The sequence below is a fragment of the Ovis canadensis genome, chromosome 22 (genome assembly GCF_042477335.2).
Source record: "Ovis canadensis isolate MfBH-ARS-UI-01 breed Bighorn chromosome 22, ARS-UI_OviCan_v2, whole genome shotgun sequence".
Classification (NCBI taxonomy): Eukaryota; Metazoa; Chordata; class Mammalia; order Artiodactyla; family Bovidae; genus Ovis; species Ovis canadensis.
The window spans coordinates 32993934-33011458 of record NC_091266.1 but is presented as its reverse complement, the minus strand read 5'-3'; the positions used below and the strand labels follow the sequence as shown (position 1 = coordinate 33011458).

Genomic DNA, 17525 nt, shown 5'->3' with positions numbered 1-17525 from the left:
TTAAAGGACAGCCACTGTGCATCATTTTACTACAAACTGTTTTATAGTTATCATTTCCTTTTACAAGTTTTACCTCCCAAGAAAACTTATAAGCTTCTTAAAGACAAGTGCTATTTCATATTTATCCCTACAAAACCCAAGAAGACTGGGTACACAGGACTGTGTAACAAGACTGGGTAACACATTCTAACTTGTTTATTATTTTCTTCTCTCCATCCCCACTGGCATCATCTTAGCCCACTGTCATCTCTAACTTGGATTAAAATGATAGTCTTCCTAACTGGCATTCATGCTTGCCCCTTGCCCATCACTCTTCTCTGAATCCATTCTCCACAATGGAGCAAAAGTGATCTTAATATAAAATAGATCACGGTGTTCTCCACTTAAAATTCCTTAGGGGCTTCCCAAAGCACTTAGCAACTAAAATACAATCTCTCGGCCAAGGCATGCAAGAAACAGTGACATATGGTCCTGGACCTCTGTCTTCAACTTCATCTCACACCACTCTCCCCAAATGTAAATATACTCCAGGGCTTCCCTGGTGGCTCAGATGGTAAAGAATCCACCTGCAATGTGGGAGACCTGGGTTCAATCCCTGGATTGGGAAGATCCCCTGGAGGAGGGCATGGCAAGCCACTCCAGTATCCTTGCCTGGAGAATTCTCATGGACAGGAGCCTGGCAGGTTACAGTCCATGGATTCACAAAGAGTTGGACATGACTGAGCGACTAAGCACACAGCACAAGCCACCATATATAGAGTCTCTCAGTTTCTCAAATACTTCTCTCCTATCTTTCTTATCTCAGGCCTTTCTCTGCACCTGCTACTCCCTGCTTGAAACAGTCTCTTTTCCATTCCTCAAATGAGTAGATTCCTCTTATTTTTTAGGCAATTCAAATGTCATCATCTCAGAGAGGCTTTCCTCAACCTATAAGCCATTCCTTCCTCAAACAAACAAAAAAACTGTTTTCTCTTTTAGCCTCTCATATTTATTTTTCTATCACATTTTCCCCTCTGGAAATATTTTATGTATTTGTCAATTTATTTCCCATCTGTCTCCACCACTGGAATAAGTGCTATGTAAGTATATGGACTATATCTATCAGGTTTTTGGCCATATGGCCAGCATCTTGTACAGTGCTGGGCTTGCAGCTAGCACCAAATATGTGCCAGTCTTTGTTCTAAACACTGGGAAACAGCAGTGAATGAAACAGACAAAAATCCCTCCCCTCATGGAACTAACACTCTGATTATTTAGATAATAAACAATGTAGGTAAATCATATAATATAGTCATAGGTGACAAGTGCTGTGGAGAAAAATAAAGCAGGGAAGGAGAGGCGGAACCAGAGAATTCCAACTTTAAATACAAAGTCAGGGAGACCTCACTTGAAAAGGTCTTATTTGAGCTAAGATCTTAAGGAGTTGAAGCAGACAGCATTCTAAAAAAGAAAAAGTGTGCCAACATCCTGAGTATGCAGCATGCCTAACATGTTCGAGGACTAGCAAGAAGACAGTCAGTACGATGGGAACAGAAAGCACCATAGGGAAAGCACCCAGAGGAAGATGAGGTCAAAGAAACCATGAAGAAAGCTGCTGGAGCATTTTGGGTAGAGAAGTAACATGAGCTAGGTTGTTTTTTAAAAAGATCACTCTGGCTGCTATGTTAAGAACATGGTATTTGAGGAGTTTAAAAACAGAAGCTTCTCAGGTAGTTCTACTGGTAAAGAACTTGCCTGCCAAGGCAGATAGATGTAAGAGAAGCAGGTTCAATCCCTGGGTCAGGAAGATCCCCTGGAGGAGGAAATGGCAACCCACTCCAGTACTTTGGCCTGGAGAATCTCATGGACAGAGGAGCCTGGCAGACTGCAGTCACATGGAGTTGGACATGACTGAAGTGACTTAGCATACACACAAAAACAGAAGCAAGGAGATCACCTTGGAGATTATTATACTACAACTACCCAGGTAAGAGATGGTAACTTGGTAAAGACAATGATGCAATGGTCAGATTTTGAACATACTTTGAAGACTGAGACTACAGGATTTGCTAACAGACTAAATTTGGTCCACGAGAGAAAGAAACACATCAAGGATAACTCTGAAAGTTCTGACCTCACCAACTGGAAGAAATGAGTTGTTATTTACTAACGAAAGACGGTGTGAGGGTGGTAGGTTTGGAAAGTGTATCAAGAGTTTGGTCTTGGCCATGTAGAATCTGAGATATCTAGTTGACATCCAAGGGGAAACATGGGATGTGTAACTGAATACAGAGCTCTAGGTCTAAGACAAAATCGGAAGAATTATTACTGTGTCTGTATAATGTGCATGTGTGTGTTATTTTTATAGGTAGAACTGGATGAAATCACCAAAGGATAAGTAAAAAAAGAAAGAAGTCCAAGGCCAGAGCCTTGAGATGTTGTAACATTTAGAGGAAAAAGAGACGAGCTGGTATGACTGAAAGAAAAGACCAGTGAGAATGAAGGTAAATTAGGAGACTGGTACCCTCAAAGCAAACTGAAGAAAGTGGTTCCAGAATCACCTCTGTCAAATAAGATGAACACTGAGAACTGACCACTGGACTTTATGTCAAGGGTGCTGGTGACACTGATTAGAATGGTTTCAAGTGGAGTTATAGAGAAAGGTTCACAAGTATTAATTCAAGAGAAAATGGGATGCATTTAAGAGAAGCAGAGATGTAGTACAGATAACTCTTTCAAGGAATTTTATTACAAAGGACCAAGAAACAGAGGAGTTGGGAATTTTTTGTTTGTTTTTTAAAAGTAAAAGAAATGACAGTATGATTGCATGCTTATAAGAAATGACCCAGTAAAATTGGTTAAAATCACTGATGGAAGAGAGAAAGAAACGAAATGCAGTGGCAATGTCCTCAGGCTCCAATACTTAGGCCACCTGATACAAAGAGCTGACTTATTAAGAAAGACCCTGATGCTGGGAAAGACTGAAGGCAAGAGAAGGGGATGACAGAGGACGAGATAGTTGTATGGCATCACTGACTCGATGGACATGAGTTTGCTCAAACTTTAGGAGACGGTGACGGACAGAGAAGCCTGGCATGCTGCAGTCCATGGGGCAACAAAGAGTTGGACACAACTGAGCAACTGAACAATGAACAAGAACAAAGTAATGTCCTTCAGTAAGTGAGAAGAAATGTAATCTAGTGAACAAGTGGGAGAGTTGAACTTAGAAAAGAATAAAGATAATTCATCTAGAGTTACTGGAGAGAAGGAAAAAGATGTCAGCAGGTGGGTAGATGTTATTGTGAGAGGTTGTAGAATGAAATGTCTCATTAAGTCTACGACAGGGGTTGGCAAACTATAGTCAACAGTCAGTTCTGGCCTGCTGCCTGTTTTTGTAAATTAAGTTTCACTGGAACACAGCCGCATTCATTCATTTACATATTGCCTATGGCTGCTTTGGTGTTACACAACAACTGACAGGTGCAACAGAAACTGTATGGCCCATAAAACCTCAAGTATATACCACCTAGTCATTTACAGCCAAAGTCGGCCAACCCTGGTATACTAGAATACAACAGCGTTTAATGAGAATGACACATTAACCTATACATCATTCCTAATATCTGGAGTAATCAAACATTACTTTAATTTCACTCCTTATCTCTTTTCAAATGTTTTTATAACTAATGCTACATTCGTTTTGAACTAGCTTTATCTCTAGGGATGGGGTATGTTTTGCCACTGTACTAGGGCATCTTTCAAAAGGGAGTCAGTAAGAAGAAATAAACTAGCTGCACATAAAAACAAAGAACAGTATTTCAGGTTCCTTACTTTTTTAATTTTCAAGGCAGATGGATGGATTAGCAGCAAGATCTTTTCCATGACAAATAAAGGTACACCCACTTGAATAAACTTATTTTATATCTTAGCATTACAAAATGGCATCACACTGAAAGAAATATAAGCATTTTACTCAAAGAAAGCTCCACTTCAGTAAAAAGAAGCAAAATTTCTGCCTGGCTTTCCAAATACCTCATATATAGGTTTACCTGAAACAGCCAGCCTTATTTCCCATTATCTCTCATTTTCCCAAAATACAAATTGTTACTGTCAAACCAATCTCCTACCCATCTCGGATCAGCCCTCAATCATTCCATCTGTTCTTCAATTACTCTTTATGTCTATCAAAACCCAATTCTGAAGTCAAAATCCATTTGAAATTATACCTGCTTCAAAAAACTTTCCTAGACTGGGCCTGCCCTCACTAACCTTCTATCAGAACTCAGACTTACAACCCATAAAACTGTGAGTTCATTTATCTTTTTAAGCTGTTTATGTTTCACGTACATCAATCTGGATGCCTTAACTGAACTATAAGCACTCTGAAGACAAAGACATCCTCTTTTATATTACTAAAAAGCTAAGTACAGTATGGATTATTCTCAACACATGCTTGTTGATCTAGGTAACCTATTACATAAAAATGTGCTGTATTACAGAAAGCCCACCATCCATTCAGTCTAATATGTATAATTCTCGCCTATACAGGCAGGTGCACATACTTGTACATACTATTATGTATTCAATAAATACTTGTAGGTTGAACAAAGGACTAAATACATGTACAGTGAATGAATGCATGCATGTATGACTAAAGAATAGCTCTTATAAGGTAGAGGAAAAGGGCAAACTGTGGATGGATACGAATGACCAACTTGAAGTTACAGATCTTAAATTCCTAAGGGCCATATATTCACCAGGATGTTTTCTGCTACAATCCAATTCAAACTAATTTATATGCAGAATTTTGGCCCCAGGGACTGGAAAGGACAGCAAGCTAGCAGACAGAATCAAAAGAAAACCACACATATCTGATACCATCGTTCCTGAGACTAAAAGTAGTACTCTATCTCCATCCATCACCCATCTCAACATGGCTTCACTTTCACCTACTACAGATAGGATTCTCATATGCGTGGGAAAGAAAGTCACTAGCATCCTCCCAGATTAACAATGTTTGAGAAAAGGGATCACCTTTTTCACAGCGTTCATACATCAATTTCAAAGGATTTTGATTGGCTCTACTTGAGTAACAGGTAATCATTGTTGCAACAAGGATGACTGGGCCGAGGTGTAAGACGGACTGATATGGTAAGCCACCAACTACTCCTAACAGGGAATAGATGATTCCCAAATGAAGAGATACTGAGCTGATGAGACAACATACATGCACGTGCGCACACACATACATACACATACACACACACACACACGTATATATATATACACATCTTCTGCCAGCCATAACCTCCAACAACTAGCAATTAATTAGGAATTGGTGATGACTTTACCATTATTTTGAAACTAGTTGACTTTCCAAAGAGCCAATATAAGTTTTCAGCTATTAGTACTTCTTGAAATGAGACCCATGTGAAACCCACTTAATTTTCCTAAGCTTCAAGTCATGACCCTGCATTCCAACATTCCGACATCTGTTTCAAGCAATCATATCAATCACGATCTTAAAATTTTAGTCAGATTTTGTTCACAATTTTTAAGTTCAAATAATTCAAATCATTTTGGTCAGTCACCATACAGCAGTCTCTTATTCATTATATTTGAAGCTCTCATTGTTCATCATGTTACTTTTTCTGAGTAGTTTGGCTCACACCTAGTAAAGAACACTCTTGGCACTTGGTATTTACTTTCTCTACTCAGGAGCAGCACAGTATCCATGTGAATCTCAAATGATAAGAGATCAAATAAATATCATATAAGAAGAAATGACACAGGCAAAGGAACATAAATGATAACCTGGTATCATTTATACCAGAGTTATAGTTATGGGTATACATCTGGTGAGATGAACTGTATGATACTGTGATATCCCAGAACCTACTGAATACAAAACAGCAGAGACACCTGTGTTTCAACAGAGAGACAAGCCATGTTTTTGTACAAGGTACGGTATTTTCCACTGAGTGCAAAACGTTCCTTACATCACCATGGATTTGTTGGTAGGTATTTTTCCATCTTTTTGTCCATACCAGGATACTCAGATGACTGTCTCCAGGAAACCAGCCTTAACTCTATAGCGTCCCTTTTCTGACTCAGAATGTTGATATCATTAATCACAATACAAATATACATTAGATAATTTTTCTTTGGGTGCATTACTTTGCACTTACTAGAACAAAACACAAACTCTCTTCTGACCATTTATACAGCTTCAAAACATCTTCCTACCATATTTATCTTCATCATTCACTATCCAGGAGCTCTGTAATGTCATCTTTACATTTAGAAGGATGATAAGAGTTAAAATCATCTTTAGATTTCTAATGAAGTATTAAAACTTCCACTATGAAAAAACCTACTTTTTTTGCTTACATTAACATGAAAACCCATGTGTATATTATACTTAGGCCAAAAACAAAACTATAACTTAGGAAAACTCATATAATTATTCAATTCAGTCTAATATTAAAACATATTAACTTACTATTTAATAGATTGTATACTATAGTACTTCAATCTTCACCATACCTCTTTCTTCAAGGAACAAAAGGCACACAATTTAATGCTTGGATAAAGCCACAATCAGGAACAGTGATCAAAAGAAGAGATGATATCTGGAAATGAAGACCAAAGTTTTAAAACTTTGACTGCAAAAACAAAAAAATGTTCCTAAGCTTTTGATTCAACTAGGCTTCATAGTCAACATAGGTATATAAATTTGGGGGAAAAAAAAATCTCTGCACTTAAATAACCTATCATTGACATTCAGTGATAACATGTCATAAATTTACAAAAGTCACAAAACTCAAAGCTTAGAAGGGAGCTTAAAATCAACCTCATTATCTTCACTTATTACACGATAGGGAAAATGTCTTATCCCAACTCACAAAGCGAGAATTAGAATCTGGATCTGATTCCAACCCAGATATCCTACCATGACAATGCTACCTCTTAATTCTCATTTCTAAGGTCCATGAAAATTGCTCACCATGTGAAGTCAATACCCAACACAGAACCGAAATACTCATAGCCTACACACCTGGGATAAGATAATTAAGAAAATTTTCAACTTTAAGTCTTTTCTTTTGTTTATAGTGTTTTGCCAAAAACTTTTAGTAGCATCACTGAAGGAAACTGGGAAAGGTCCAAGTCTTTCACCACTAAAAAAAAAAGTTGTATTAGGTGATCTACAGCACACAATGCTTGAACATGAACAATTACAAATAGAAAAGTAAACAACAAAAGTAAATTAAAAGAGCAAAGGCAAATTGCAGACTTATTCTAAAATATATCTCATCTGGAATGTTTCAAGATATAAACACTTTGGGGATCACAATACACCATACTGTTACTGCTACCAGAGAGGATAGGAGAGGATCTGAAGTGTGATGATAAAAATCTCAAGCATTTAAAAGCTCATACATTATCAATGTGCAAAGCAGATTATTTACTCTGGTTGCTGTCCTTTTATCCTTCCCTAAAAAGACATAAAACGTTCTGAACTGATATTTATACTTACTTCCATGTCAACAATTAAGAAAAAGTTGGACGTGCAAAACAGGTTTGATAGCTACATTTTCTCCTTCTCCACACTCTTATTAATTTTCTAAATCTGGAACTTGTATTTACAAGAATTTTAACAAAAATCAACGTGGTCTATTATGCTTATCGTCCTCGTGAAATGCTAACCCCCTGAAAATGTTAACAGAAGGCAATGTCTTATTGAATTTCAAGAAAATTCCGTTTTGCTGAAAGATAATGAATCCACTTCAACTGTTCTGCAGTTAAACTCTGAAAGACGTTAGGGTATCTCATTGAATCAATTTAAGTGGTTGCTAAATGTTCAACTTGAAGACAAAAACTTTACACTGAAGTCAGATCCCTTCCTGCTTGAAAAACAATTCAACTTTATCAATACACTAAGCCCAAAACATAGACGCTCAAAGTTAAGAAAATTCTCACCCTGATATACAGTTTGGTGGCATGTTTCATCACTGTGACAACCGTGTAAAGTTCAATATTATTATGTATTCTTTAAACACTGACTTATTTTTCTACAGTTTTAAGTTTTTCTAGCCAAACATACCCAACGAATGTTTTCGCTAATAGCTCACAAACGCTAAATGCTCCCAAATTTAAACCTTAAAAAAAAAACTGAACCTTAATTTTTGCACTCAGAACCTTAAAGCTACCGTATTTGCTTCATAGGTCTACTTAAGAGTTACAACATTTACCTTATATACAGTCACCTTATATATTTTCAATTACCATAGTCTTCTAAGAAGACTGTCTACTTGACAATGAGGACCATTATGTTAAGAACAGAGTCAAAATGGACCCTAAGAGTAAGAAAGCCAGTTACAAAGAAATCCATCTGCCACTGGGTGTGGTTGGGGTCTGCACGGAAGAGCGCCCTTGGCCAACTCTGGAGAAGGGAACGCGCGCCAGAGAGGTGAGAATATCTGGAAGAAAAAAAAAAGAGCTCCAAAGACCACAAACTGAACCCACAATGGGGAGCCGTCGAGTCGGGCTGCCTTGGGCCTGCGAACCTACAGCTCGAAGGGTGCGGTCTGAGGGGCACCCATGCAGTCTCCACCAGTCCCGGAACGCGCCGAGTAAGTGCTTCGAGCGCCGCGCGCCCCGCTCCGTCCCAAACACCGCGCCCGATCCGCCCCTTCCTCCGGGGCTCGGCTACCCCTCGGGCGCGCGGAGGCACACTGAGCCGCGTTCCCGCTCCAGCTCCTGGACTGTGGGAGAGTGCGGAGTTCAAAAAGCCCCGACGTAAAGCAAGCCCAGGCTAAAACGCTGAAGATTAGCTCTGGCAGGCTGCAAGAGCGCCGAGTCAAAGGACTGACTTCTCTAGAAAAACTTTGCGACAAGTTAGGCGGAAGCGCTGAATGGCCGGGACTATTTAACAGACGCTTCCTATCACAAGAGGCGGAGCCCCGAGCGAGTTCGTGGGGGCTTTGCAGCCCCCACAAACTCGCCCTTTGCCCCCTGACTGGTTCTCTACAAGTCCCGGCATCCTAACAGGCCTGAGCGGCCCCGCTCACGGGGAATACCTGTCGTGGCCCCCATTGCCTGCGAGTCCCTGATGGCGGCCATTATGCTTCCATCCGGGTATTGCCGAAAAGCCGATCGGAGCGCTACCGGGAGCGCTTACTGCGGCGGAGGGATCCGCGCCGCACCTGAGTCGAGCGGAAGAGGACGGAGGCCGGCAGGGTCCGCCCCTCACCCTGGTTAGGCTAGGCCACTGAGCTGGGCTTGCCGCTGACCTTTCTAATTAAGCTCGCTGTTCGGGTGCCTGCCACAGTAGTGGCTCGCTCCCCGTCTGGCTTACCAAGCGGTGGGGAGAGCCTACTGCCAATGGAGTGAGAGACACACGTCCACTCTGTGCTTTTCAGAGAAGACACCAGAAGCAGGAACTGTGCTCTTGGCAAACCTTTGCTTACTGGGAATGGTCTCAACCTGAAATTTTAATCATTTCCGGCTTTGCAAATGGCGTCTCCCCCACCCTTTGCTTTTGGCACGCAGGGTGTAGCAGCCATTGCAGCTCAGGTCAATGAAGGAAGCTGCCACAAGCAGCTCTGGAGTCAACCCCAAACATGACATATTTAATAAGGTATCTGAAAACCAGCGTTCAACAAGGAAGCCTCTCATCCCCATCAAAGGAATCCTTCCCTCACATAGGGCTGGACAAAGAAGTCAATTAATATGATTAGGTTTACCCCAGGGGCCAGTACGGCTCTTGTGTCCTTCAGTGGATTTCTGAAATTAAGCCTATTAATTGGTCTCACTTTTTTACATAAATTACTTTCCTCGGGAGAGGGTGGAGGTTTTTATGGCGGAATCTGCCTTTTTAAAAATGAAAATAATAATAATAACCCAACTGGAGCGGAGGGATATGCCTTAATAGTAAAAGTGATACTACGATCGAATTTTTGCTTCCTATCTTTTATGTTCCATACATTATTAGGAAGTACATTTGCTGTTTATGACTGAAAAAGAAAAATAACTTTAAAAATAAGTTTATTGTAAACATTTTTCATCCTCTTAGAGTATGCTTTTGAAAACATCGACATGTAACCGTAGCACAAGACTGTCTCCATCCTTTAATTAAAAAATGTATTCTGTGGAATCCTCCCTTTGCCTTTAAGGACTTTTCTTATCACTCTCTACTAGTCTACATGATTCCTCTTGGAAAAAGCAAATGAGTGGTAGTACACAATCGGTGTGTTTATATATCTTCTACTGATATGCCTGTATAAAACACAAACAGAAGTCTTCCATAGATACAGAAAGGAATGCAAATATGGAATGAAGAACATGTTCACAACATGGATTTTATTTTGCGTTAAACATCGTTCTCCTCTCACCTGTCTTCATTTTCATACACGTCAGACATGCGCACACATCACAGAAGAATGAGAAGCTAGGGTTTTTCTAATAGCAAAAAAGACGAAAATTGGGAAGATGAAGGTATTTTGTGTTTCGATGTAATTTTTTGCTTTTTGTTTTTCACATTTCTGAAGTACACACATTACAACTTCACTCTTGCATTATATATTCACCTAAAAATCCTTGCGAACCTACATGTTTTGAAAGAATTAGATTGTGTATTTATACGATCCCAAACTTGTTTCTTCCATATTTTCTTCTTCCATCTGAATCACACAACCACCATCCACTCTTGCCCTCTTTTTAGGACATTAAGGTTAGCGCACAAAAAGGGAAGGAAACAGAAAGGAAGGAAAAACGACGGTTAAAAAAGTGAGACAGAATATAGAGAATATTGAAACAGCTTAAGAAAGGATTCTGGAATATTTTGTACCTCACGAAGATAGTTAATATATAGTGGAAATTACATTTCACTCTAGCGATTTCACTCTAGGGATAGCAAGGTTATATATGCACTTACAAAAACGTAAGCACACTTCTAGTAATTGTTTGATAAGCATTATACAAATAATTACTACATTCATAATTAAAGATATAAATGGTATTAATTTAAAGAGAAAAATTCTCTTTAAAATGACTGTCTCCCTTTTTGCTGATCTCTCAATTCAAGTCCAAACTCCTACCTACAAAAATCTAGTGCAACCAGAATTGGAAAAATAGAGATACCAAGAGCCTGGGTGATCTAGCTTAAAGTGCTCACATTTCTTGGTTAAAAAATTATAGGTTGATTACTCTCTTCAATTATCAAACAAGTGTTAGTTGAACATGAGCTTCAAGTATTATGCTTCCCAAATGTCCTTTGCAAAGTTTGTTACTTAATATTGATTAAGCAGATATTTCCTTGAACACTTACTATGTGCCAGAAACTGTACTAATGATAAGACATGACCCCTCCTGGAGTCATTTGTGTTCCTTTTTTCCCCTTAGTGGGATATGCTCTCAGATTTCTTGAAGTTAACTGGTAACCCTACCCACCCAGCTTCAGAAGGGTGCCAACTACAGAAGATCATGTGACTAATTTCTGTGGCCTCCTGGCAGTTTCATTAAGGTCTGTGAGTGACATCCTAGTTAATGACCTCAAACAGTTGTCAAGAGTTTAAGCTGCAGCTTCCTAAAATCACAAGCTTAGAGCTGGAAGGATTCTAGAGATTACTAACCAACTCCTTCATTTGATAGATGAGCAAAGGAAGGCTCAGAGAGGTTAGGTAATATAGTCAAAGTCACACAGCAATCTGGTGGCATGCTCTGCCCAATGACCTAGACAAGTGCTCTTTATACTAGTGCACATTGCCTCTTACCCTTGTATAGATGAGGGCCCTAAAAGGAAGCCAAGATTTTAGCAAGGATGAATGTGGAAGAGCCTCATTCTGCCGCTGCTGCTAAGTCTCTTCAGTCATGTCCGACTCTGTGCAACCCCATAGAGGGCAGCCCACCAGGCTCCCCTGTCCCTGGGATTCTCCAGGCAAGAACACTGGAGTGGGTTGCCATTTCCTTCTCCAATGCATGAAAGTGAAAAGTGAAAGTGAAGTCGCTCAGTCGTGTCCGACTCTTAGCAACCCCATGGACTGCAGCCTACCAGGCTCCTCCGTCCACGGGATTTTCCAGGCAAGAGTACTGGAGTGGGGTGCCATTGCCTTCTCCGAGCCTCACTCTAAAATCACCCAATTTGGTGAGTTCAAGGGACAGGATGAAGAAGAATGGGAAGCATTTAGACATATATACACAGAAAGAGGGGAGAAGGGACAAAAGGGAGGATTGAGATCACTCATTCAAAAGCACATCAAAACACCAAAGCACCATATAAAATAATTTGAATAAAACTTGACTTTTGTCCTTCTTGGAGGGGACAGAATGGAGCCCTTATCAATCTTTGGGACACCGGTGCAACCAGTTTTGATGGCTTCAAGGTTCTTTACAGCCAAGTGCACATGGTCTGCAAACCCACCAATCAAATCTAGTTTACCTGTCTGTGTAAATAAAGTTGTATTGGAATGTTAAAAAAAAAAAGACATTACCCCTCATGGAGTGACAAGTAGGAAGGGAGAATCTTGAATATCTAAAAGATTCCATGATTAAACAGAGCAAAGACAAATGTGGGATTTCGGACACTATCACAGGTGATGAGAAAGATTTTGCTGGAGTAGGCATCCCTATCAGTTTTCTTGCAACTCAGACTTCCTAGATGACCAACACTTTGGATATGCTGCTATTTTTATTAAGTTTTTATTAAAGATATTAAAGTCCCTCTTTCTTAGTTTCGGTGGATAGACTATTTGACTGTGAAGAAAAGTTAAACTATATAAACTATATTGGCCTCACATAAATATTTTAGGGCATCTTTCCTTGTCCCCAATTATATAAAATTCTAAGAACCTCTGTATCCTGAGGGCAATAGAACAGAGGGTATAGATAACTAAAGGCCTTAGAAAAATTAAAAGAGGGAACTGAAAGGTAGCTAATTATATTTAAGAACAAACCTGGCACATATATATGTTATATATACTCCTCTGTATACTCTTTTATATGAATAGTACATTTCACTATTCTAAATTTTAAAAGAATAAAAGTATAGGATTTTCCTTTTTTGTTGTTGTTGTTGTTGGAAATTCAATACTACCTGAATTAGTTTGATGTTTTTTGGAAAGCTTTAAAAAAAAAAATTATTTGGCTGCATCAGATCTTAGTTGCAGCATGCAGACTTATGTGGAATCTTTCCACACCAGAGATTGAACCTATGTCCCCTGCATGTTACCACCGAGCCACCCAGGGAAGTCCTGGAAAGTTGTTTTTTTTTGTTTTTTTTTTTTTGTTTTTTTAATAGGATCAACCTAATTTCTGTGAGACCAGTGACACTGCACCATGTTAATACCACTAAATTACACATAAGAACTTGTAGGAGTAGATTATCATGGCTCATTATTCTACAATTTCCAAGCTAAATCAACCTGAAAATTTCTCTAAATACTCCCTTCAAAAACATAAAATACAAGGAGAGGTTTATTGGATTCAAGCAAAAAGACAAAACACACTTAAGACATGTTTGAGACAACTGGAAATTTGAAGCTGAGAGTATTTAATATTAAGAACTATCTTGTTAATTTTTTAGGTGTAATGTACATACTGTTATGTTTTAAAAGTTTATCATGCTGAAATATTTATAGATGAAACTGATAATGTGTTGAAGGTTTACTTCAAAATAAAGAGGTAGAGGTACAGGTGAGGGTATGGATGAGATAAGATTGGCCTTGAGTTGATAACTGTTCACCCTGGAAGATGGGCATAGAAGGAACCATTATAAAATTCTGTCTACTTTTTGAATATGCATTACATTTTTATATTTTCCATAGTAAAATATTTTTTAAGTAGGCAAAAAGGCAAAGAAGAAAAGCTGAAGGAGAGTTTAGAAGCAAGACACTTTTAATTTCGTTGATTCCCCAACAGTAGGAGAAACCTGGAGGGAATACTAGACCACAGAAGAAAAGGGGGGTATTATTCTGAGGGTCAGTTTTCCACTTACTGAATAAATCAGCTGAGAGTGAGAAATATCTACATAGATCATAGGTCTTCACAATTGATCCTATCCCCAACATGGCCAATGATACTCAAAAATAAGTAACGAGAGAAATGCGAAAGGAACTGGTCCTTAGGACAAAGGGTGGGGATCCAATGGACTTAAATGAAAGAATGCCCAGATGTATATTGAAATTACACCATTGCCTTTTCTCCCCTCTAGTGAAGTTGCTCAGTCGTGTCTGACTCTTTGCAGCCCCATGGACTGTAGCCTACCAGGCTCCTCCATACATGGGATTTTCCAGGCAATAGTACTGGAGTGGAGTGCCATTTCCTTCTCCAGGGGATCTTCCCTACCCAGGGATCGAAAGAAATAGAAAAATTCAAGAAAAATGCTCACTGAGATTGACATTTAAGTTCTTTCAATAAAGCCCACTAATCAATAAGCAATCCAATCAATATTCAAGTGCCTTGCCTTTAAATATAAAAACTTTAGGGAGCCAAGGATAGCAAGAAATTTAAGAAAAAGCTCCCAAAATATAGATTTTTTAAAAAAGAAATATTTTTTGGTAAAAAAAAACAGAAAAAGTAACAGAAGAGAGACAATGCAGCAGGCAGAAGAAAGCAAAACAAAACAAAATCACTATTTTACACTCAGATATATAAGAAAAGATAGTGAAAGAAGAGCAGAAATACTATCAAAAAGGAATATCCCAAGGCCAAGAAGGCACTCTTGAAAATTAAAAGAATGCTCTTAAATATTTAATAAATAGTTTGAAGATAAAATTGTACAAACTGTCCCCCAACAGAAAAAAAATTTAGAATTAAAAAATGAAAAATATTTAAAATTAAAATCTAATATCCAATTAATAGGAATTCCAGAAAATGAGAAAAGAGAAATGAGAAGAAATCACTATATAAAAAATATAAGAAAATGTCCCAGAGTTGAAGGGCATGAATTTACACTGAAATTACTCATTGAATGCTCACCCAAATGACTATACCAAGATAAATCATGGTGAAATCCAGAAAATCAGGATATAAAAAGTCTAAAATCTTTCAAAGACAAAAAGGTCACATACAAAATATTGGAAATAAAAATAGAATCAGATTCCTCAATGATAACACAAATGGCTAAATAAAAGTGAAGTAATACCTTCAAATTCTAAATACCTTTCAATTTTTTTCCAACATAGGGTTCTACAACCAAACTATCAATTAAGCATATGAATAGAATCATTACATTTTCAGAACATGTACTCTTTCCCAAAAAGGTAATGATTCACTAAAATGAGGGAGTAAACCAAAAAAGAGTAAGACATGGAAACCAGGACATAGTGGATGTGAATCAGGAGAAAGAAGAAAATCCTAAATAATAATAAAAGAAAGTTCCAGGGAGAAAACAAAATCTTCCAGTGGATCTATGCAGGAACTGTGATAGTCTCAATTTACTCTGTAACCAAAGGCTTGTAATCTGTAATAGAAAATCTTGTTCCATTCCACAGGGATAGGACTGGCTGAAAAAGACAGCTTCAAAATAACTAGGCAGGAAAATGTGAGCAAAGAGCAAAAGAGAGAGAGAACAAACAAAAGATAACCTTCTCACTGAATTAAATTCCAAACTCCATCTAAATGTTATAAAAGTAGCCTATAAGATTAAACTTCAGTACATAAATTCACTCTGGAAGAAAATGAACTGCCTCACACACAAAAATTAATGAAGGAATGATGTTACTAAGAACAGGCAAAGAATTATGAAGCAGAAAGAAATGAAACATAAACAAGTTGATATTTTAAAAGAATCATTTTAAAATACAATTGGAAAATCCTGGAATAGCCATTGAAATAACATAATACAGACAGGATAAGGTCTTGGAGAAGGCAATGGCACCCCACTCCAGTACTCTTGCCTGGAAAATCCCATGGGCAGAGGAGCCTGGTTGGCTGCAGTCCACGGGGTCAGTAACAGTCGGACACGACTGAGCGACTTCACTTTCACTTTTCACTTTCATGCATTGGAGAAGGAAATAGCAACCCACTCCAGTGTTCTTGCCTGGAGAATCCCAGGGACGGGGGAGCCTGGTGGTCTGCTGTCTATGGGGTCGCACAGAGTCGGACATGACTGAAGCGACTTAGCCGCAGCAGCAGCAAGGTCTACAGCGGCTACAATAGAAAAGAGAATAAATGTGAAGATAGCTCTGAGGAATTTTCTCAAAATGCAGCAAATATGCCTGTTTAGTTGCTCAGTCATGTCTGATTCTTTGCAACCCCAAGGACTGTAGCCCACCAGGCTCCTCTGTCCATGGGGATTCTCCAGACAAGAATACTGGAGTGGGTTGCCATGCCCTCCTCCAGGGGATCTTCCTAACCCAGGAATCAAACCAGAGTCTCCTGCATTGCAGGTGGATTCTTTACCAGCTGAGCTACCAGGGAAGCCCCTCATCATGCATAACTCACTTATTTCAGCAGTTTTCCATTTTTCATACCTTCTTTTACCAAAAACACTTTCCTTAAAAGTTTTTCCCACATTGTGTTCCTTTTTTTTATTAACAGATTTGCAATCAATAGAATACAGTCTTATTTGACCTCTAGTAAATCTAGGTACAACAGAAGTATTTTACCTATTGATGGTTCTAAAGACATGTCTATATTACCAGGTAATAATTCAATGTTGAACATTTTCCAGTTCATGTGAACTTGAAATTCATTTAGTTTAATTTGTAATTGTTTGATTTGTAAGCACTTACTTTTCTTTAAGCCAATTAAATAGAGCACATATACTAATTAATCTCAATAATATTATCCAGAGACAAAGACACAAACTGAGACACACACATATCCAGACAGCCTCAATGCAAGATTTAACTTCATCATCTAAACTTAGTCATGAATCAGGTATTACAATATAAAATTCACCAGTTTATAAATAACAGTTGGAATAAATAAAATGTTTAAAAGCTTCTTCCCATTTTCCCCTTAGTCTCAGGAATTAGAGATGGTCTAGATTAGTATTTCTGAGAGCCCTGGTCTCAAGGCACAGGGAGAGAAAATCAAGCTCTAAAAAACGGCAAAAAAAAAAAAAAAAAATTAAATAAAAAAATTTTAAAATGGCAGCAGGTCTAAACAAAATGGCAGGCACACAAAGCAAAATGGCCATCACAAATCACAACACAGAACACACACACATGCCCAGCTATCCTAATCAGACACTCTCTTAAAATACAAGATTGCAGTCTCTCAGAAAACCTCCTATAGAGACGCAGAACTTCAGATCCAAGTATGAACAGAGTAAATGAAAATATCTCAGGTATTCAAAGATTTCAAAGGGAGGAATGGAGGCCAGGTTGAAAGAAGAGGGGGAGGAAGGCGGGGGGTGGGGGTGGGGGTGGTGGTGGTCAAATGAAGCGGCATTATAGATGTCTCTTGCCACCTGCAGATACCCAGGCATTACCAGACTTTACCCTGGAGCTCCAGGGAAGGAAGGATTGGAACTCGGCCCTACCAGAAACCAGACCAGACCAGAATGGAACCAGAATTCAAATCAGAAACCAGACCAGAAC

At 38.7% G+C, this 17525-nt stretch overlaps 1 protein-coding gene across 15 annotated transcripts in view; it reads right to left on the bottom strand.

Moving 5' to 3' along the window:
* ZNF518A (zinc finger protein 518A) overlaps positions 1–9206 on the bottom strand; it is a 28297-nt gene extending 19091 nt beyond the window's left edge. For 2 of the 15 annotated variants that reach the window (XM_069568165.1, XM_069568174.1), the window contains exons 1-2: positions 9060–9192; positions 6482–6611 (exon numbers count right to left, since the gene is read on the bottom strand). The gene's annotated coding sequence lies outside the window, so the exon portion shown is untranslated. Of the gene's footprint in view, positions 1–6481; positions 6612–7036; positions 8315–8505 lie in introns of those variants that run through there. The other 13 variants (XM_069568161.1, XM_069568170.1, XM_069568160.1 and 10 more) reach the window with 13 other exon arrangements.
* Positions 9207–17525: the final 8319 nt, after the last annotated feature.